Raw genomic sequence first — 21,681 nt, 5'->3', positions numbered from 1 at the left:
CGCTGCGGCCCCGGGATCGCCGCGGCCGCGCCTGCGCGTGCCCCTCTCCCCTCCCGGACAAGATGGCGGCCGCGGGGGCACCGGCCGGGGGCGGCGAGTGAGGGACGGGGGCGACGCGGCCGCGGTGCCGCGTCTGGGGGGGGGGGCGGCTGCTGGGCAGGGACAGCGGCAGGGGCTTCGGAGGAGGCGGCCGGGGGTGTCCCGAAGCTCCGCAGCGGGGATGAGGAGTCGGGGAGCCGGGTCAGGGAGCCGGTGAGGAAGGAGCGGGGCTGCTCCGTATGCGCGGCTGCCCGGCGCCTCTCGCCGCCCCGGAGTCGGGGCGTAGTTCGGCGGCCCGGCGGAGGCGTCGGAGGAGCCGCGGCGGCTCTGGCGGGGGCAAAGGAAGGCGCACAGGTGAGTGCCGGGAGCGGGCTGAGCCCTCGGGGCGCTGCTCCTGTCCGGTCCAGTGCGTGTCACTCGAAGACAGTGCAGCAGCTTTGTTTTGCGTTCCTTTTTAAAAATTTTATTTTGCGGTAGCGCGATGTCATTTGACATTACTTGGTTTGGTCCTTCAAAATAAGTCTGAAAGCATTCAGGTACTCCATAGCTAGAATACCTCTGGAATATGAAGGCTGCGTCTTAGGAAGAGCTGACCTGCTGTTTCCTGAGAAAAGGTATCTAAAGGACTTGACTTGCAAAAACCATAGTTAAAAACTCCACTGTTAAACGAGTCATTAACCTGGAAACTCTGTGAAGAGGCTTTATTTCTTCTGTTATATGCCCTCTGACCTCTGGTGACGAAGGGTGGGTGTGTACAGGTGTCTGTGACCACAGCCTTAGATTCTGTAGTAATTTTAGCCTTAGCGGCCATTCACCACTTCAGAATTGAGCGGATGTAAAGCGAAATAGTACCAGTCTCTGTAAACGTCAGACTTCATCGAGTAAGTGCAGAGAAATGAAGATGCAGGTGTACTAAACTATCTGACTTACTTGTTTGCTGCTGCCTTGCGTGTCCCCCCCCTCAGCTATAAATGGTATAATGATGCTGACCTGTAGAGCTGTAAGACAAGCCTTTTGTTAAGGCTGGCACAGAAACTTCTAACTTCCTGAAAAAATAAAACATAGTTCTGCAGAATCTGTTTTCATGTACTTGCTTCTACCAGGCACTGGTTGAACTAGAGGAGATAGTTCTGTGTACAGGTGGAGAAGCACAGATTTGTAAACTTTGCTTCAGAAGTACTGCTAACATTTAGATAAGTTAAGGCTACATCAAGAGTTAAGTGAGATTAGGTCATTAATTGAAATGCAGAGAAACAGAACTTTTTCCTCTGCAGGTGCTGTAATATTAATATTTTTAAACTGACATTGAAAAAGCTTGTATGCCAGATGGGTTTGTCCAGTCCTAAGCACTCAAGAAATATTGAAGTGGAGATCATGAGATCATTGTTGTGCTTCAGCTTCAACTTCCTTGATACGGTTTTTTCCTTTAGTTAGAGTGAAGATATTTATAGTGTAGTTGTGCCCATTGACAAAGGCCTTTCAAGTACTTGCTCTCCTTAGGTGCTTATATGTGTCAAAATAGCGTATTTGGTTTGAGGTGTATATGTACTTGGTTGCATAAAGGAGAAAGAAAGATTGTGGACAGCCATATGGTGATATAGTTACTGAATTATTGGTTTTTATTTCTAAGAAATACAATAAGAAACTCAGCTGAGCATAAAGCATGTATTACAGCCCGCCTTGTTTATGCACATCCCCCATGCAATGAAACCCATGCTCAGATATGTCAAGTGGCTGTTGATACCCAGACATCTGCTGCACAAAGTATTCCCCACGTAAGTGACATCACAAATACACAAATGCAGATTTTTTGGAACATACAACAAATACTGTCAGCAGTGTGTTGTGCCACTGTATGCAGTGAGTTTGTGGTAGTATTTTGGTTTGTATTAATGCTAAACTAGTAGCTGTTGACCCTAACAAACACCTGCATTTTGTATTTGCAGTATCTTCAGTATGCTTAATACACAAATATACTTATTTTATGTCAAAAACTCAGTGTTAGAATTTACTTTTCATAAATACTTTTAGGTTATTTTTAGAATCTCTTCTATCTAGATAACCTGTCATTGTATTTAGAACTAAACAGCTTAGTTAACAATAAATCTTCCTCAATCCTGTCATGATTGAGATAGAAAATTTTGATGTGGCTCGCCGGGCCACCGAACTACGCCCCAAAATTTTATCTTTGCTAAAGTCTGAAAATTCCTTCTTTTTGTACAAGCAAAACAGGTTGAATTGGTTTTTAATAGTTAACTTCTGTAGTGTCTTTCAAGCAGCTCAGTAACAATAAACGGAAGTATTCACACAGGTGATGAATGCTTTTGGAAATACTTGCAAGCTGTTCTGAAGTATCATGAGTGCATGAAAATACCATGGAGGAAAAACTGAGGGAGCAGGGCCTGTTTAGTCTGGACAAACCAGAATCACATCAGTGTCTGTAAGTATCTGAAGGGAGGGTGTCAAGAGAGAGAGCCAGACTCTTCTCTGAGGTGCTGAGCAGTAGGAGAAGAGGAATGGGCAGAAACTGATGCACAGGAAGTTGCACCAGAATATGAGGAAGAACTTCTTTATGCAGATGATCACACACTGGGACAGATTTCACAGAGAGGCTGTGGAGTCTCCCTCATTGGAGATATTCCAGAACCTGGAGAGAGTTCTGGACAATGTCATCTAGGATGACCCTGCTTGAGTAGAGAGGTGGGACTGGTTGAGCTATTGTGTCCCTTCTACCCTTACACATCCTGTAAGGAGGAAGTGAAAACACACCACTGATTTAGGATAGTATTCATCTTGTCTCTACTTCTGCAACTTCTCAGAAGTTGTTTCATAGCATTATACAGTAGAAATCTGTTAATTCTGTGGTCTTCACTCACACTTACCTAAAATTTAGTGTAAGAATCCTTTGGATTTTGGATTGTGCCTCATATTCTTCTTTGAGTTGTCTCAGTATAATTTGGACATTAGAAAGCAATATGTAGTTTTTTTATATCAAGTTACCATGTTTTCGCAGTATGGTTTTAGTAACTTACAGGATATTGATGCAATAAGCAATCAATTAGCTTGTAGGTAATGGACTTGGTTAATGAAATACAGACTTTAACATTTCATGTTTTAATGGAAGTATCAAGATTATTAATATTAAAAGAAAAAAGTGTCAGGATTATTTTATGATCATTGAAGTGTATTTGGAAGTTTCCATTTTAAGTTTAAAAATGTATGTATGAAACACACTGAATGAATGTATGTGAACTCTGCTGCGAAATAGTTGTAACTCATTTTTAAGTGAATCTTTTAATTGTTTGCTGTTCAAGCTCATATTATTTTCATAATCCTTTTTTTATGAATATTGGTAAAGTAAAACCCCAATTAGTTCATAGACACACCTCTGATACCCTTCAGATTAACATACCCAACTTAAAAAGTTTCACTACTTCACACTGTTGGGATTTTGGTTCTAATCAACTAGAATTATCACTACAAATGCAACTTTGGTTAAAATAGTGTTAAAAATAAATGTGGTGGTTATTTCAATAGCACATCGTGGTATGCTGTCATAGAACGTTAGGTGTTGCCTGATTGCTGTTCAGTTTTAGTTGAAAGGTAGCAATGAGTTGTATCATTTGTAGCTGGGTGGTAAAGCTACTGGGCAGTGAGCATTTGCTCAATATTGTATCTCAATTTAACAGGGATAATGGAGGATGGGAGAGAGGTGTGTGGTTGGAAGAAAGATTAAAAAGATAAATGCTTTTTTAGATTTGGTATCTCCATGTGCTACTTTAACAGTACCTCTGACACTGCTTGCTGGTCGTGGTCACAAAGATAATATATGCTAATTTGAATCTACTGCCAAAGATTAATTGGATTCATGAGTATGTTCATTTGTGTCTTAAAGCAGTTATTCTTTATTAAATATTGGTCATCTCTAGTGGAAATAAAATATTTTAGAAACATTAATGCTTTTTGAGATCAGAGAGAATTCATTTTGCCATTACTTCCACATGGATTTTAAGAAGATAAATAAAATTCAGTGGACAAGACTATGGTCTGAATAAGTAAATACAGTTGTATTACAGGACAAATAATTTGATTTCCCTATGGAAATGTTAATTGAAAGCATTGAAGTTTAAGTAGCAATAGCATTTTGATATGGCCTTCATAGGTGTAGTATTATTCTTCAGGGGTGCGTTTTAACCCTAAGGTAATAGAATATTAATCTGTAATGGAAGACAGATTATTCATGTAGACTTTATTTTCAAAATAAAAAGAATTTAGACTGTGCAAAGTAGTATGATGCTGCTCTTAATGCAGTGATTTTTTGAAGCTACGAACTTTATATTCTTACCCTATAACAGAATTCTGGTGACATAGTCAAACATTACTTAATACTTAGGTTTTATACATAGGTTAAATTGTTGGAGTGAAAGTTGCTTATTTTTCTGGAAATCAGATACCAATAAAAAGCTCTTACTTTTCTGTTAATGGTATGATTGTTGGCTGCTTTAAATAGATTCTGAAATGTGCTGAGTTTCACAAAGCTGAGTTTGGCTGTTAGTAGATTGGCCTTTTTTTGTAGTAACTGGCTTGTGGAGGGAACTGGAAGGAAACTAGGACTTCTCATTGTTGTGTGACAAGAGTGCAAAGAAATCATGAAAGCATAAATTGTGTGAGTTGGCTTTCCCTTTATTAATGGAAAAAGGTTCTCAGGATCACATGAGCTTTTTCTCGTAGCTGAAACCCCTGCTATGGAGAATCCACATTGCTGCTGTTCTTCTATTTAAAGAATCTCAGCCAAGAATCTCTTTAGAACTAAGCAATTTTTTTTTCCTTACAGAATAGTATTAAAAATTCTGATTTAACACATTTTATTTAGGTGTATTACACAAATATGCCTACTTTGTCTCATTGTTCTCTCACTATAGGTGAAGGAGGTCATAAAACTCAGTATAGTACTTGGCTGTGCTTTGCCATTTCTTGGAATAAGATTTAAATTTGTTTGCATACTATAAGATGAAAGTCAGCTGATGAATGAGAAGCATTTCCCTGAAGCCCTTACTGGCTTGTTGTCAACTGGAGTTTGTGGGTTGAGGACTCTGTGTAGGTAGTGAGGTGACTTCTGATTCAGGTCTGCCAAGCTGCCTCAGTGCCAGGGCAGGCCATGGAGCAGATTGTGCTGAGTGTCATCTGGTCTTCAGGATGACCAGGGAATCAGGCCCTGCCTTCCTAGGATCCTGGCATGGATTTATGGAAGGCAGGTCCAGCTTCACCAACCTGGTCTAATGTGACAACGTGACCTGCTTGGTGGATGAGGGAAAGGCTGTGGCTGTTGCCTGCCTGGACTCTAGCAAAGCCTTTGGCACTGTCTCCCACAGCATTCGCCTGGAAAAACTGGCTGCTCATGGCTTGGACAGCTGTGGTGTCTGGGTGAAAAACTGTCTGGACATTTGGACTCTGGGAGTGGTGATGAGTGGAGTTACATCCAGCTGGTGGCTGGGCACCAGTGGGATGCCCCAGGGTCCAGTGTTAGGACCAGTCCTGTTGAAAGGAGTGTTCCCTCAGTCTGCAGACAACACTAAGTTAGGCAGGAGTGTTCATCTGCCAGAGAGTAGGAAAGATCTGCAGAGGGATCAGAACAGTCTGTGTCAGTGGGTGAGGCCAGTGGCCTGAGGTTTAAAAAGAGCAAATGCACAGTCCTGCCTTGGATCATAACAACCCTTGCATCTCTACAGGCTGTGGGAAAAGTGGCTGGAAAAATGGCTGGTGACAAAAAGGGGGAGCTGTTCAAGAGCAGCTGCACGTGAGGCAGCCTGTGGGCAGGCGGCCAAGAAGGCCAAGGGCAGGGTGGCCTGTGTCAGCAGCAGAGGGGCAGCAGGAACACGGCAGCGAGCGTCGGCCTGTGCTGGGCAGCGCTGCGGCCGCAGCTGCAGCGAGTGCTGTGTGCAGCTGTGGGCCCCTGTGAAGCAGAAAGTCCTTGAGGGGCTGGAGCGTGTGCACAGAAGGACACGGGAGTTGGGCAAGGGGCTGGAGCATGAGTCAAATGAGGAGCAGTTGAGGGGGCTGTGGGTATGTAGCCTGGAGAAAAGGAGGCTTAGTGGTAATGCATTGCTCCCTACAACTGCCTGAGAGGAAGTTGTAGTGAGGTGGAGATTCTTTCTGCCTGGTAATAAATGATAGGGCAAGAGGAAACAGGTTACAACACGGGAGGCTTAGGTTTGATATCAAGGAAAATTTCTTCACCAAAAGGGTTGTCAAGCATTGGCACAGGCTGCCAGGGCAAGTTATGGAATATCACAATGGTAGAAAAAGTTACCATTTCTAAGTCCCTGGAGGTACTTAAAAGGCATGTGATTGTAGCACTTAGAGACATGGTTTATTGAGTGAAGGCTTGGCAGTGGATGTTGATCTTCAGGGTCTTTGCCAACCTAAATGATTCTTTAATCTTAAAAAAATGGCAAAGGAATAGCTGAGTAAGCATGTCAGGGTAGAACTTTTTGCTGAAGTGGATTCCTGCTCCTTATTTTGGTTTGTTTTTTGACATCTGAATTGTTTGGTTTTGGTGTTTGTGATTTTAGTGTACTGTTTTTGGGAATATGGAAAGGTAAGAGTGTGAATAAAAATACAATACATTATGGTTATAGAAATAAGAAATGAGGTTCCAACATAGAGGTGAAAATAAAAAGTAGTGTAACATTAAATGTTTCCATATAACTTCAGTAGATACTACCTATCAGTGTCTTGCAAGACTTTTTTTTGGTGCAAAAGTTGTGTGAATATCTTTGGTCACAGACTTCATGTTCAGATATATACAGAATGGATCTGTATTCTATGTTTCTACTTGTGTTACGCTTGGAGAAACAGAATAAACTTCAGAGTGATAGGAGCAAAGTGTTAGTACATCAAAATTATTATAAGGAATTTGTCCAATCTGCTTGTTATATGCCATGTGACATTTTGTTGGAATAATTTCATGGAAATTCCAGTGTGTTACTAGAAATGGAGAAACACAGCATGTAGTGTGCAGAGATCTTTGTTGTGATGAGTGTTTCTTGCTCTTGGCTTTTGTAGTTAATAGGTTTTTTATAAGTAGTTTGGTAATAAATTTGTGTCCTTCTCAGTTGGGATAGAGTTGCAGGCTCCTACCTTCTCTACAATTCATTACACATGTCATTATAAAGACTGTGTTCCTGATTGCTGTAGGTAGTTGTTCCTCAGAGTGCATAGAAAGCTCTTGCGTGAAACTGATCTCTGTTCTCAGAAATTATTCATTTGCCAAGTAGCAGAGTTTGATGAATATGAGACTCCTCAGTTTCTCTTAATTACAACTTACAATAACAAAAAAGCTAGTGCTGCAGAGAAAGGTAAAATTGAGGTGGGTTTATAGTTAGACCTCCATTTCAGTGTTTTTGTTTGCAGGGGGGAGAAGGGGAAGGGGAAAGTTGCTGCATAGTTAACGTTAATTAACCTTTGGTTACATTTGGAAGCATATGTGGGATGGAATGGGAAGGAATTTTACCATGTTGATACCTACTTTGGGACATTGGAATTTAGTGGCTTGGAGAGTACACTGGTTTAGTTTGTAATTATTTTAGAAGTGTTTGTTTCAGACTTGTTATTGAAATAAACTCTCCAACCAGTTTGTTACATTAGGAAGTCAACATTACTCAGATTGCTGGGTGTGTGGGGATAGCTCTGCCCAGCATCCACACCCACTGTCAAACCTTTTCACTACACATTGTAGCAAAAAAATTAATGTTCGTTGTCTATAAATACGGTCATTCTTTTCATTAATTAGTGTTCTAGCTTCCGTTGCTTCTTGCTTTCTTGCTTCTCATCCTAATTAGCCCACATTTTCACTCCTTTAATTATCTTTATCACAGAGAGGTTTTCAATACAATTGCTAAATTTTCTTTGTTACTTTCTTAGTTTAGAGTTTTGCAAAATATCCTTGTGGTCCATGAAGTCTGTGTTCCTTGTGTCCAGTTTCAGCACTAGATCTCTCCCAGGCTGTGTTAACTGCTCTAGGACTGAGAGCAGTGAAGCTTATCCAGCTTGATTGGAATTGGTTTAGAAGAATTTCAGTAATTTTCCCAAACTCTGTTCCCACAGAGGGAACAGCAGGCTATGACAAACCTTACTAAATGCTGGCTGCAGTGACAGGTGACAGAGCAGAAATTTACACTGCTTATGGTTAATTAAAACAATAAATTAAAAAAGTTATTGGGAAAGTTATATCATTAACTAAGCACTATATGGTATAACTAAGCGTTAGTCATTAATAGGGATCAAACACTATTGTGTGAAGGTTATAAGAATTTTCCAACATTTTCCCCCATGCTACATAGACTCTTTTTTCTTTTAAAAATATAGCTTTGTTTGGAAACAAATATAGTTACAGAACTGTCATGTAATTCACTAGATACAGGAAAAGTGTTTTGTGAGGCTGTGGTATAAGAATTTGAGCAGATATGTTTGTGTTCCACCAGAAGCAATCATGCTGCTTGTCCCTCATAGATGGTCAAGGTTTCTTCTACTAGTGTGATGTAGCAACAGCTTTTATTTTCTTTCTAATGGAAACATTGAAACATTCAGTTATCACTGATAATTGAAATATTTAAAATGCTCATATATTTAAAAAAAAGTAGAGTAGAAATGGCCTAATTTCTGATGTAATTTACTATTGCAATCTATTCCTTGCCCACTTGAACCATCTGTAAAGAGGTAATGCAACATTTTTTGAGTGCTGTGGTGTTGACTGTCATTTCAGTCATCAACGGTTACCTCCATTGCTTTTGTAAGTCTAACATCCTTTGGAACAGGCTAAGCTTCATCAAACTATGAAACAAGACATGTATTTTGGAAATGGAGTAAAGTAGTTTGATCAGACAAGCTCTTAGTTTTATTAAGTTTTTTTATTAAGTGTTTGTGTTTACAGTGTCTGAATAAAAATACTGAGTTCCTCAGCTGTTCCTCTTGGACTCGGGTCATAGTAGCGCTGTCTTTGTAGTTCTAAATTCAGATGCAAGTCTTGCAAATAACTTCCACTTTGTCTCAAATCGCTGACATCTTAGTGTCATACTGCTACAGTCTATCTTGGTTAGTGCTGCTCAGATTTCATGTGTCTTTTCCATGGTTACTTGTTTCCAAAACACCATCCTAATACTTGATGTGTTTTGAAAATACACATTTGAAATTATTTATTTTTGTGTCGCAAAGTCTTTTGGTAATCATATTGATCTGGATGGTTGGTCATGTTGGCTTTACTATTCAAAAAAGTGTAAGCTTGTTCTCAGGCCCAGAAATTTGGTATGCCTTCATTTGTTAGCTTTTTCATGTAATTAAGTGGTGAGTTCTAATGCCCAACACTTTGAAACATTGTCAGAAGTCTACTTATTGTCTTTTAAGGGTCCAAGTGGGTGACCATTGCACTGCTTCTACCTATTTAATAAAAAAATATTTTTCCTGTGGCTGATGTAGTTCCTGGTTTGAAATTTTGGTATTCTATAGCAACTTGCTTATTTCAGTGAAACTGCTGGCCATCTTACCATTTTGCTCTTCAGTTAAAGCTTGAAGTACATAAGTAGAGACTTAATTTTCATGACAAAGGGAAATAGCTTTTATTCTGAAAGAAAAGTTTGTACTTTCAGGCCTGTTCCAGCACCCATAATGCTTGCCTGCACCCCTAATGCTTGCCTGAAAGAAAGAGTGTCTCTTATCCTCATGTTTAGAGGTTCTTTGAGTGAAAAATTCCCATTTATGATGGGCAAAGCATACGTGGTAAAGGGCTAAGTAGCTGTGCTGCTTCGCTATAGTAGAAAAGATACCAGACCAAAGTCGTCTTGAACTCCTCAGTACTTTTTTCCCCCTCTTTTTGGTGTTTTTTTGTTTGTTTTCTTGTGGGTTTTTTTTGTTTGGTTTTTTTTTGTTTTTTGTGGGTTGTTTTTTTTTTGTTGTTGTGGCTTTTAGAATTCAGCTCTGTTGTGGAGAGAGAGATACAGGTATTTGAGTTAGACTTTCTACAAAGAAAATGCTGTATATGCCTTGAATAATGGGATTTCTGCAGTTAAATGCTTGCCTCTTCTTACTGAGATTGTTTGCAAAGTCTGTATTTTTTACTCAGAAAGATCTGCATTTAAGATCTCTATCCTTTCTAAGCTGTTTCCCACAGAATTTGCAGTCCAAGGGCTCAAGTAAAGTCTTTTTGGTTACTCTGTATTAGTCATGAAAGACTTACATGTGGAATGAAGTTTGGGTAAAATTATTGGCTATCAACATGTGGTATACAACAAAAATAACTGATGTGTAGCATCTACTATAGACCAGGATCTAGACCAGTTAAAAAAAAAAAGCTGATTATGTTACAATTTATTTACTTCTGTCATCAAAAATGTATTTGTCAGCAGTTTTGCAGTAAAAACTTCAGTTACAATAACCCTAGTAACACTATTCTTGTCACCTGTCATTGCTGAGGAGATAGTGTCTGCAGGTAGTGCTGAAATACATGAGATTCCAAGGTTAACAAATCCAATATATGATTGATATACTTCCACATAGTTACTTTTTAACATAAAGTTAAACTGATTTTTAAAAATAATTTTTTAGTATACTAAAAATTTTGTTTACAGACTTTATAAATACCATATTTAAAGACAACTGAATGCTTTCATTGCTTCCGATTTCTTTATATACCTGTTTCTTTAATCATTCTTCGTACAAGTTTTCCTTCTTCTCTGTGTTTCAGCAGAATTACTGTATTAGGGCTTTGTTCTATGGTATTCAAATTGTTCAACTACAAGCATTTCATTGTATAGGAGTCTGATTTTAGCCCATTGTAGTGGAGCAGTGACTCTGTTTCCACAAAAGCAAGGAAAAAACCTTACAGAATGCATGCAAATGATTTCTAGAATTTTTCTACATCTTGTTTTGTTATTTCATTGAAAACTAGAGGTCTAGATTAGAAATACGAGATGAAAAAGGGCACTGTGATTTTTCTTTCTTTCCAAATATAGCTTATTTGTTTATATGCATTGTTATAGATGTTAGTTACTTTTTAGAAGTCTGATGGATTGAACATGTCTTAGGGGATAAATGACAACATAGAATAATGATGCTTTATTCACATGTGTAAGTGTCTAAATATGTTCAGAATGAGCTCTAGAAAGGTTTAAGAGCAGGGCATAGTTTGGGATCACTTAAACAGCTTTTATTAAGTCAATCTTTTTGCCTTTTTTTTTTCTTTTTTTCACTTCAGTGTCTCTGACATTTCATACAGGGTACCAAGAAGCACAAAGTATGCCTGAGTACCCGTTCATATACATACATGGTTATTACATTTTTGTCCTAGAACATCTGTGTTAATTTAATATGTATACACTGTAAATCTATATCCTTGCATTCAGTTAGATTCATTCCACTGTTGTGTTAATGCATGCCAGTGCAATCAAGTAGCCAGAATATTATGAGGCTTCTTTTTGGTTAATATAAGACTAATGGGATGTTTGAATTGGCATGGAATTAGGTCTCTGACAAAAGCTTTAGATGCCAGTCCAAGTGATGGCTTGCTAATTAAATGTCTAAATGTCATTTAAGACCTTGAGAACTAGACTTGATTCATAAAGCTTTTTCCAAAAAAATGTTTCAAGTGCTGGAAGCTGAAAAGAATTAATTGAATGGAGAAAGAGAACTTGTCTTCCTCTAAAACCAGTGGATTTGTGTATTGCTTTGTTTTCCATGAAAGAGCAGTTGTCCATACATGACTGTCTTTATACTGTTCCAAATCACTCTCTCAATTTTACTTGTGAGCAAGATGTCCAGGTCTTTTTTTTTCCACAAGTGAAATAGTGCCCAGAATGATGTAAAGCTATTGAAGAGTCCATGTGACAGTCTGGTATGTGTGCAGCAAGGAAGACCTGAAATTAGTTGTAGTGACAAAGCCGGGTTGTAATTCACTGTTTTCTAATTTAGAAGTCTTAGGTGGTTTAGAATATTTTTACTTGTTCAGAAAATACTGGAAGATGTGTTCACCCTCAAGGTACCAGTGCTGCTGTGGCTGTTTTATTTCTGCTCTCTGCCAGTATATTAACTCTTGTCTTAAAAGTCAAATGCTCTCAATATGGGTGGCTTTGGAAGGTACTTATCTGTTACTTCCTTAGCCAGTGTCTGTTGTTTGAAAATTTTCTGACTAGTGATGTAGAAGTGATGGAGTTCTTTAGAATGCCAAGTAATTGTTCGTGTCAGCAGTTTGCCACCTGGTTCACTGTTTGGAGAAGAATTGTCTGTTTTATTCAATATGTGTTCCATTTATGTTTACTGTACCATTTCTGAGCATGGATGGATAGTGCTTTTCATGATTCTTGCCTCTGTTTTGAATTCTCTAAGTTCTAAATATAATTATATTGTTTGTGTTTTCTAGAAGCCTCATAAGGTTCAGAACTGCTTTATGTTGTGGAAACCTCAAATCCTTAAAAGGACGCAGCTTTTATGCTAAAGCAATTTGCTGTTCAAAGCCTGCGGTGCAGAACACTACCAGGCACTTGGACTGGGCAGTAAGGCTGTCATGAGCCTCACTACCAGCACTTGGCAGCATTTGCTCTTCGGGGAAGGAGGGGCAGAAACCAGTAAATATGAGAACACCAGGAAAAATGTCAGCCAGGTATAGACTAGAAGGCCGCTACTTTTGTAGCTCACTCAGTGAAGTCATGCTGTGACTCCAGCCTTTCCTGGAAGTGCTTGGACATTGTGGAGTGGGTGTGTGTTGTCACAGGTGCTGTCCCACCCACCTGTGTGGTGGGTGCACATCTGGGCACACAGAGCCATTCTGGTCGAGTCACTCATCCAGATGACTTTAGTTACACCTGTATGTGATAATGTGATGAATGAGTGCCACAACGTGAATATCGAACAAAATTCCCAAGTGTCTGGTCACGAGATGGGGAAAAAAAATCAAGTAAAGCAGAAAAATAAAGAAGTGAGACTGGACAACAGCTCATTCATAGTCTTGAATAAGAAAATTTCAATTACTGACTATTGTGTTTCTGGAGAACGACTTTGGTTTTCTGTTCAAGTGACAGAAGGGATTTTGTCAATGGCATGGGATCGCTCCTATTGTTTCTTCCTTGTTAGAACAAGTATTACCTACTGTGAAGATTTCTGTCTTTCTCTTGCCACCTGGGGTAATTAGCTTACAAATTAACTCCTTCAGTGTTGTGGGAAATACTTAAAATTCTTGAGCTCTCAGCTTACCTTAATTTTCAGGCATTAAGTTTCCCTGCAAGACTACTCTATTTGGATTTTTTTCCTTGTGTAGAAAAAATGTATTATGTTTGTTTGTCAGAGTTTTATTTGGATTGCTCAGTTTACTTGAGTTTGCAAGACAAACTTTAAACTTGAATAGTTTGAGTTTTATCATTAAAATGTTACAAATTACTTCTAGCAAGGGATTCTGTACTTGATTAGAAATATATACATTTATAAAGAGTAATGGATCTGTGAAATGTTAATCCATCCTGAGAAGGACTGTTTGTGTCAAATATGACTAAGGGCTGGTGTTCTAGCTGACTGGCATTGGAAATTTTTGAAAACACAATCTTTTCATTTAAGATTGAAGTATTTGGGTTATGTGTTAGGAGAAAAAGTAGTCTTCTAGTATACTTAGTGATGGAGAGCTTTTATAGGTATTGTTCTGATTAATTAAAATTTTCCCTTCTCCTGTCATAGGGATTGAAATCTAAAATGCAAAGTACACCAGTGATGTTAGTTTTAAATTGTTACATCGTAATCTGACTGTTTCTGTGGAGTTGCAACATTATATACTTTAATCATGCATTTCTATTATGGGTTCTAAGATTTAGTGCATGCAGTTTAAGTATTTTGGTTGATTAGCTGGTGACTTTGGATTCAAACTGGGAAGAGAAGCTGCAACTGAAATATGTATTCTATCTAGATCAAGGAATTCCTCCCTTCTCAGTTTTTGATAGACTTAAATGTATTTTTTCAGCTTTTACTCCACTGATGCTTTATTTGCTCTGGGCATAGATATCAGTCCTTTTTTTCAACTGCTTTTTCCCAGTATTGTACTGAAGTAACTTGGCAGTGATAAATTTTCAGTCGTAGCTGTTTCAGATGCTGATTTTGTTACTTTGAAGATGCACGGTGATTTCCAAGATGATAAATGGCCCAAAGAAAGGGCACTTTTGTGTGACTTCTAAAAATGGGGATCACTGTGGAGCACTGTTGTTACATGTGTAGAGCTTGGAACTGGAAGCAGCTTGTCTAGAAATACAATGAATATTTCAAATTTGTATTTCTTTCCTACTCTGCATGTAGATAAATTTTAAAAAAGTATTCATGCTGCTTGAATACTGGGCAGAGCAGCTTATGCTTGCATTTTTATCCCTTGTTGGCTATTCAGTAAGTTGGACCTTCATTATTAGAAGAATATATCATAACATATTCTAGATTTCTCAGACTTTTATAACACCACTTCCCTCTCCAACTAAAGGGAAAAAAGGGGTTTTTTCCCCCCTCATTAAGTGTTACTGAAATTAAGATTTAAAGATGTCATTAATTCAAAACCCCAACAGAAGAATGTAATTCCTCCAACCCACACCAGCAGCACATATTTTGAATTGAGGCTGTGTATTTTTTACTTTCAATAAACTGACTAGACAATGTGCCAAATGAGGAGGGAAAAAATTAGTATGCCACCATTCCCTAGAGGGTTGTGTAACAGCAATTCCCTAAGGGAGTGAGACCCAAATCATCCAAGTTTTATGGTAAATAAATAAACTAAAGAGAGTAAGAAGGCTACCAGAGCAAAACCTAACCCAAAAATATGACATGAATCATTATTTGCAGTCATTTATATGGCAGTGAGCAGAAAAACTGCATGTTGGCCAGGTGTCTTGGAGGGTTGTGCTACCTGAGGGCACAAGTCCATTCTTGTCCTGGTTTTTAGCTGAGACAGAGTTAATTCTCTTCTTTCTGTAGGAGTGCTGCCTCCCACAGCAGCTCATCTTTGCATGCACAGAAATCAATTAATGGTGAAGTTCTGTATTGGTCCCAAGAAATGAGCTGGAGGATTTTCTTTCCTAACCTTACCAAGCAATCACCTCAATCTTGATGTTGTGAGACTTGATTATGATTGTTCCAAGACCTTATGAGTATATGCACACTACAAGGAATTAAATTCTGAATTAACTGAATCATAAACTTTAGTGTATTTCAGCCCTGAAGTGGATCCCAGCACTGTTCAGTGTGACCCTTACATCAGAGGCTGTAGAACAGCCTCTTGTCTCAACTTGTGGGCTTAATTCCTACTGAACTTTTTTGATTTGATTAACTGCAGCAATGTTGAGAAATTAATTTCCAGTTTGTCTGATCTGTGCTGATGGATCTCCTTAAACTTGTGACACTTAAAAATATTTTCAGTGTACAGTGATAAAAAGCAGCCTACCTTTTTCTAAACCAGCTAAGTTTTACTCCTTAAACCATACAGCATAAATCTTCCTTGACAAGCCATTTTTATTTGTGGTCTTTTTTCAAACTCCCTAGTAATTACTTTTATGTACTGAAATGTGGAATTTTTTTATATATCTTTGAGTATGATGTATGTGTCCTCAGATTCCTTGCCAGCACTTTATCTTGTAAATGATAGTTTTTCTAGATTGATTTGATACAGTTGTCCTGTTGTAGCTAAGAGCCTCTAAGGCTCAAGCCTTAATTTTAAGTTTTTTTAAAAAGATTATAATTACAGTGAAAGAACTCACAGCTATGAGTTAGCTAGATCTGTGTGTTTCTAGATCTTGTCACAGGCTTTCTTAATGCAGTGGGTTTTAAGAAACTTGTGTCTAGCTGGAACTTTTTTAATCTTAGTAGACTTGGAGAATGGTCATGGTTAACATACGTTTTTTGGAAAAGGTCGTTGCTTACAGGATTCCACAAAAATTTACTTTCCCTCCTTTTCAATACCATTGGCAAAAAAACGTGTTCATGACCTTTAGCTAAATAGATGACCTTCAGCTAACTGATTTATTACTACTAAAATGTCAGAATGCTTACAAGAAATTAGCTCTTGCATTAAGAACATCTGGTTCAAACCAAACAAAGGGAGGACTGAAATGAAGATTGTGAAGAAAAAGGTAAATATTCCACTGATAGAGCTTCTATTTGTCAGAGTGGTATAGAATTCTGGTATGCTCCTGGACACTATAAAGCTTACATAACCATATAGCATCCATCTTTTAGCAGGGACCTCTGTCAACCACAGTGTAAGAAGAAACTGAATCTAACCATCCACTTGCACATGCAGCCATCCGTGTGCCATGTGAGTACTGTGACTTCTCATGGTTAATGCTGAGTATGAAGAAGCAGCAAAATAGGCGTTTATCTTGCAATCCAGGCCACTTCAAGTGTTCCAAGTGTGCACTCAGAGCAGATCTGCCATCAAACAGATCCAGAGTCTGAGACTTCCCAAGAAACATGAGAAAACATACTGTTTTTTATCTTTCTTCAAACATATTTTTCTAGTCTATGGCCATGATGGAGAAAAGAGAAAACGTATGTATTATTGAAAAATGTCCTCTAGGCATAACCTAGAGGTTTTCCATCTGAAAATTAATCACCAGAGAATCCCTGAGGTATGCTTACCAAGGGCTTTTATATTGAAGATATTCAGCCTTCAATACCTTTAACAGACTACTGAAACAGATTTACAGATGGGCTAAAAGGTGCGATTACATGTTTTCAAATTTGCTGGATAAGTAGTTGGAATAAGTGGGTTTGCACATACCAACACAGCCTGGTGAGTGGGCTAAGCTACACTTGAAAGTCAGCTCTTTACCTGATCACTGTGAACTCACTTTCTGCACATTAAAGACAAAGATTCCTAGCTCACATCTCTAAAATCAGCTTCCAAATTTTTTCAAAGGGTGAGCCACTCAGTGGATTAAATAAGCACCATCCATGAAGCAAGAGGTGAAAATTACAATATGCAGATACAGTAAACTTACCTAACAAGGCTGAAAGAGCCACAGCAGAGGAAATGAAGTGATATAATGCCAAGATAGTGTGATGTTCTTAATTAGTGGAGGAGGAAATCATAGGTAATTTGACACAAAGTTGTGTCAGATGGTGTTTATTATATAGCTGAGATAGAAGAGTGGATGGTGAAATACACTGGATTAATGGTTTTCTAAACAAACTCTTCATTATTGCTTTACTGTTTTGAGAAAATGTGGCCAGTATTGCAGGCTGGGCCATGGCTCCACACTAGAGCTAACAGTTGTGAGGAAGGAAGCAGTATTTCTCCTTGATTTTTATTTATTTTTTAATTTAAAGCAAGAAAGCTTCATACAGATGGAAAAACAGTGAGAGGGAAGAAAGTGTGAGTGGGAGATGCCCCAGAGAGCAGACTACTTCTGGACAAAAGTAAGGAATTGGCAAACAGTAGAGAGCATTAAATAGTAAAGGATTTAAAGAGCAAGTAATGTATTTCTGTACCTCTGATTTAGTTGTGAAATAGCTAAACAGCATGAAATTTTCTGCTTTTCTCATTTAGCTTATGGTGCATGTCTGTGGGGTAGCTAATTGACCCCACAAACAAGGAAAGACAGACCTTGTCATTGCTTGTGGAAAAATCTTCTAAAGTTCAGGAACTGGTAGCACAGCTTCCTGGGGGGGGAAAAAAAAAAGCTGGAATTTTGTATATTAGTATAGTAGAAAATCTGTTCTCAGTACAGAAAATTCCTGGTTTTGTAGGACTACTGCAGATGTTCTGGATGATTCATTGGGAACAATGACAAAGTTATTGTCTTCATTCTTTCTTCATCTGCGTGAGAAAGGCAGTCCTTTAGGTTATTGATCCTCAGGAAAACTTCTGATGACCTTTCTAGTGCTCATAGTTGAAGTTCCTATAGTTGGAGAAAAATATGCAGTATATATGAGAGAATTTTAATGGAGAAAGCAGGGCTATAGCTCTTAATGGCCAAAACAGTGATACTAATGCCAATGGGAGCAAGTTATGAGTCTTCCCAAGTGTGTATGCCAACTTTCACTGGTCCTGATCAGATGGTAAGGACAGGTCTCAGAGGAAAGCTGGTCTTTGTGAGGTAGTGAAAGACATTAATGTACCTTCACAGTACTAAAGAAAATAAGGAACAAAGAGAATGTTCAGCTTTATTGATTTTTTTTTTCCCATGTAAAGTTGAAAGGCACAAGACAACCTTTGGTTACAGCTGCTAAAATTTGTCATTGAGTCCTGTGTTGAGATGAAACTTTATGTAAAACAGATGTGAAATGTCTTCAGTTTATCTTGTTAATGAAATCTGTGAAGTACCATCTTTCTAAAAAGTGCAGTCTAATACAAGTCAATGCCTAAATATTGCACTAGAAAATTCTGAAGGCAAGATCTCAGCAGCAGTATTGTTTCACATTGGCAAGTAATGCCAAAATAGTTCCTGGCACCAGTGAGAGAATTTAGTTCATTACCCAACCACTCCCTGCCCAGGGTTTCTGAGGTAGATAGTTCTGTGCATGTTCAATGACTAATAATGAAATACCAATCACTTTAAATGTATTAAATAGTGAAAAGCTTCTACAGAGAAGAGTATTGCTGCAGAGGGCGAGGTTGCAACGGTTGAGAGAATTTATGAGCCAGCTATCTAAAACCAGAAAACCTCTTGCAATTTCTGTTGTGGTAGTTGTGATTTAATGTGGCAAATAGATACTTTGGGGAATGTACCTTATGTTTTTAAAAATTCAGACTTTGATCTACTCAGAGATTCTAATTAGCACTACTTAGTAGTGGGTTGTAACAGTTAATGACAATTTCATTTGGTCTCAAAATATATTTTTATAAATGCAATGGGAAACACCATATAGATGGCATGAAAAATTGCCTTAAAAATACTGCCATTCCATTTCTGAGCCCAAATTCCCATCTGACTGTTGGGAAGTGCTGGGCTGAGTAGGCTGCATTGATCTTGTCCAAAATCATAGAAGTAATTTGAAACTGAACAGGTATCTTTAGATATTGAAACTTTTTGTTCTTTGGATTTGATAGCTTACATGGATTCATACAGAGATTTGAGTCTTCTGATAGATTTAAAAGGGTGGGTTTATGTAATATCTTGCAGGTATTGCTAAGTCTGTCTTGGTAATGGTTTTTTCAAATAATTAAAAAGTCATGCTGTTCCATCTTCCAGACAGAAAAGAAGTAGCCAAAAATAAACTTAGTCTAAAGACTTTTTCTTGTAAAATTCCTTTCTTTTTTCCTGTGGGCCTGGCCTTTTTTTTTCCCCTCAAACAGTGTTTTGTTGGTATTAGCATGCCGTTTATTAAACTGAATTTGACTTAGTACTGGATTTTGTTGCAGAGGTAAGTACATGTGACCATAAGCTGCCATGTTTATGAAATCATAACAGAATGGGCATTACAATGAGGGAGGAAGTCTTTTTCCCTCCCACTTGGCTGTCATCTTGGCACAAAACATTAAAGAATTTATGTTTCTGCTTGTTCTGCAAATAAATGTGGGACTTCAGGCTACAGTGAATTTGCTCCGATTGTGACTCCCAGACTCAAAAAAGATTAACCAGTACCAGGAGTAGCAAAAAATCTTTTCATATAGTGGGAACTACAGTTAGTTTTTCAGAGCTGCAGAAAATGCACTATGGTGTGTGTAAATGAATACATAGCCTTCCATCTTTAGTACACATGGTTTGGGTTCTAGAAAATTACTTCTCAAAGCTTAGCTTTTCACTTTTAAGTGTGGAATTTAGTTTTCAGGTACCTAGTATGTCAGTTTCTCTGGTGTCAGCTTTGCACACATAGTCATTCCAGGCTGTGTGGCACTTGCCACTTCTGAACACTTGCCCCTCTTCAGGTTTAAAACTACTACTGGAGTATCCTGTTTTGGTATTAAGGTACAACTCCTATTGCAACAATTTGCCAACTGATAACGAAGGTGTTGAGTGATCTCTATTTATTTGAATGTATGCTTATTACTAACATAAAGAATTTTAGGACGGAGAGAGCTTCACAAAAACAACTGGGAGCATTTTGGTTTGATTTTCTGAGGGGTAGAGCAGTGGTGTATATCACTAAGATATCAAGTAAGATGGCTTTAGGTCTAATGACTAGCTAGGTTCTAAAATTTGAACTGTTAAGAGTACTGTGACAATTTGTTACAGCTGAGGGAGGATAAACTTGGTTGCTGTGAAATGGAATCAAGTGTATCATAAACCACCATAAACCATAGGATGTCAACGATTACTGTAATTAATAGAAGATTTATAGCAAAAAATCATAAAGCCTGGAACACTCTTGATTAATGGCTCACTTTGGCTTAAAATATTTTAACGTAACAGCTGAAGTGACAGTACCTCTGTGGTTAGCCTGAGTGGTGAAGTTAGAGAATTTTGTGCAAAACTATCCTGAAGATAGCAGATGATATGTCACACCTCTTCTTAATCGTGAAGATGTTTGATAAAAGGTTAGCTGGTAAAAGGCATCTTTTCTGAGTGTGGATTATTTACTTCTCTGATTGGAAAAAGAAGGTATGAGGAAACAGCTATAATAAATTAGTAGCATTTAAGTCATGTGTGGTGCAATTGCTTACATGCACACAGAGGCCTGCAGTGCCTTTCATTTAATCTCATCCCAGCCATGAGGTCCTACATGTTTGCTTGTCTCATGCAAATCAAAAAGATTATTATAAGCAGAATGAAGGATTATAAAAAGGCATATCAGGACGTATGTTTTTAATGAGTTGTCTATCCTTATGTCCCCTTGTATAAGTGTATAACTCCATAATTTATGTAACATACCACAGGGAAGGGTATTGTTCCGCTCTGGGTGGGGAACCATTGCACCTTTTCAGATGTCTTCTATCATGCCATTTTGTTGAGATGGGTTGCACTGCCCATAGATTTAGTCTTGAATCATTCTAGTGGATTTAAAAGGTTTAATATTGTGCTGTTTCTGCAAAGCTGACTTTATATCAATGTTTTTAAAAAGATTCCTGTAGTACCTGTTATATAGATAATTGTTTTTTAAAGTGAAAAACAAACACAGCTGAAATATGGCTTAATTTCTCCTGTCTCTTGGATTTCAGTAGTGTGCTTCCTTGAAGTTTTGAGTCATCCTCATGAACATGTTGTTACATTCTTACCCTTGGAGAGAGATAATTTCTGAAAGGAGATCATAAAATAGTTTCATAAATTGATTTCTTTCATAAATTCATTTGTCTTTTAGATTTTTTTTCCAACTTGTACTTATTGTTCTGATTTAGCATCGCTTAAATGTTAAATATATTTGATTTATTGTTAAGCCACCAAGTAGAAGTAACAATTTCATATCTGAAAAGCACATGAAAACAATGTTTTATTGAACTGCTGAGAAATCTGAGATGCCCTTGAAGGACACACTTCCTGCTGCCTTTTTAACAAGCAATGTCTCAATTTATTTCTAGGTGAGCTGTACCTGCTTTCATGATACTACACGCAGAACCTCGTTTCATTTCTACGTGAAAAATGTTAAATGTTGTGTTTCGGCCGGCGGGTGAAGAGCGGCGGCGGCGGCGGCCGGGCGCGCGCAGCCCGGGCGGGCTCGCGCAGCGCGGGTTTGCCGTCCGGGCGCGCGGGCAGCGCC

General features: G+C 38.4%; 1 protein-coding gene across 4 annotated transcripts in view; it reads left to right on the top strand.

Annotated features, from left to right (window-relative positions):
* Positions 1-62: 62 nt before the first annotated feature.
* Positions 63-21,681, top strand: part of APC (APC regulator of WNT signaling pathway) — a 90,819-nt gene continuing 69,200 nt past the window's right edge. For 3 of the 4 annotated variants that reach the window (XM_039706384.1, XM_039706382.1, XM_039706386.1), the window contains exon 1: positions 261-393. The gene's annotated coding sequence lies outside the window, so the exon portion shown is untranslated. Of the gene's footprint in view, positions 394-21,681 lie in introns of all 4 variants that reach the window. The other variant, XM_039706385.1, reaches the window with a different exon arrangement.

Source organism: Passer montanus, unplaced genomic scaffold (assembly GCF_014805655.1).
Source record: "Passer montanus isolate IOZ18808 unplaced genomic scaffold, ASM1480565v1 scaffold190, whole genome shotgun sequence".
Classification (NCBI taxonomy): domain Eukaryota; kingdom Metazoa; phylum Chordata; class Aves; order Passeriformes; family Passeridae; genus Passer; species Passer montanus.
The sequence above is the reverse complement of the archived record's forward strand: the minus strand, read 5'-3'. Positions and strand labels throughout refer to the sequence as shown.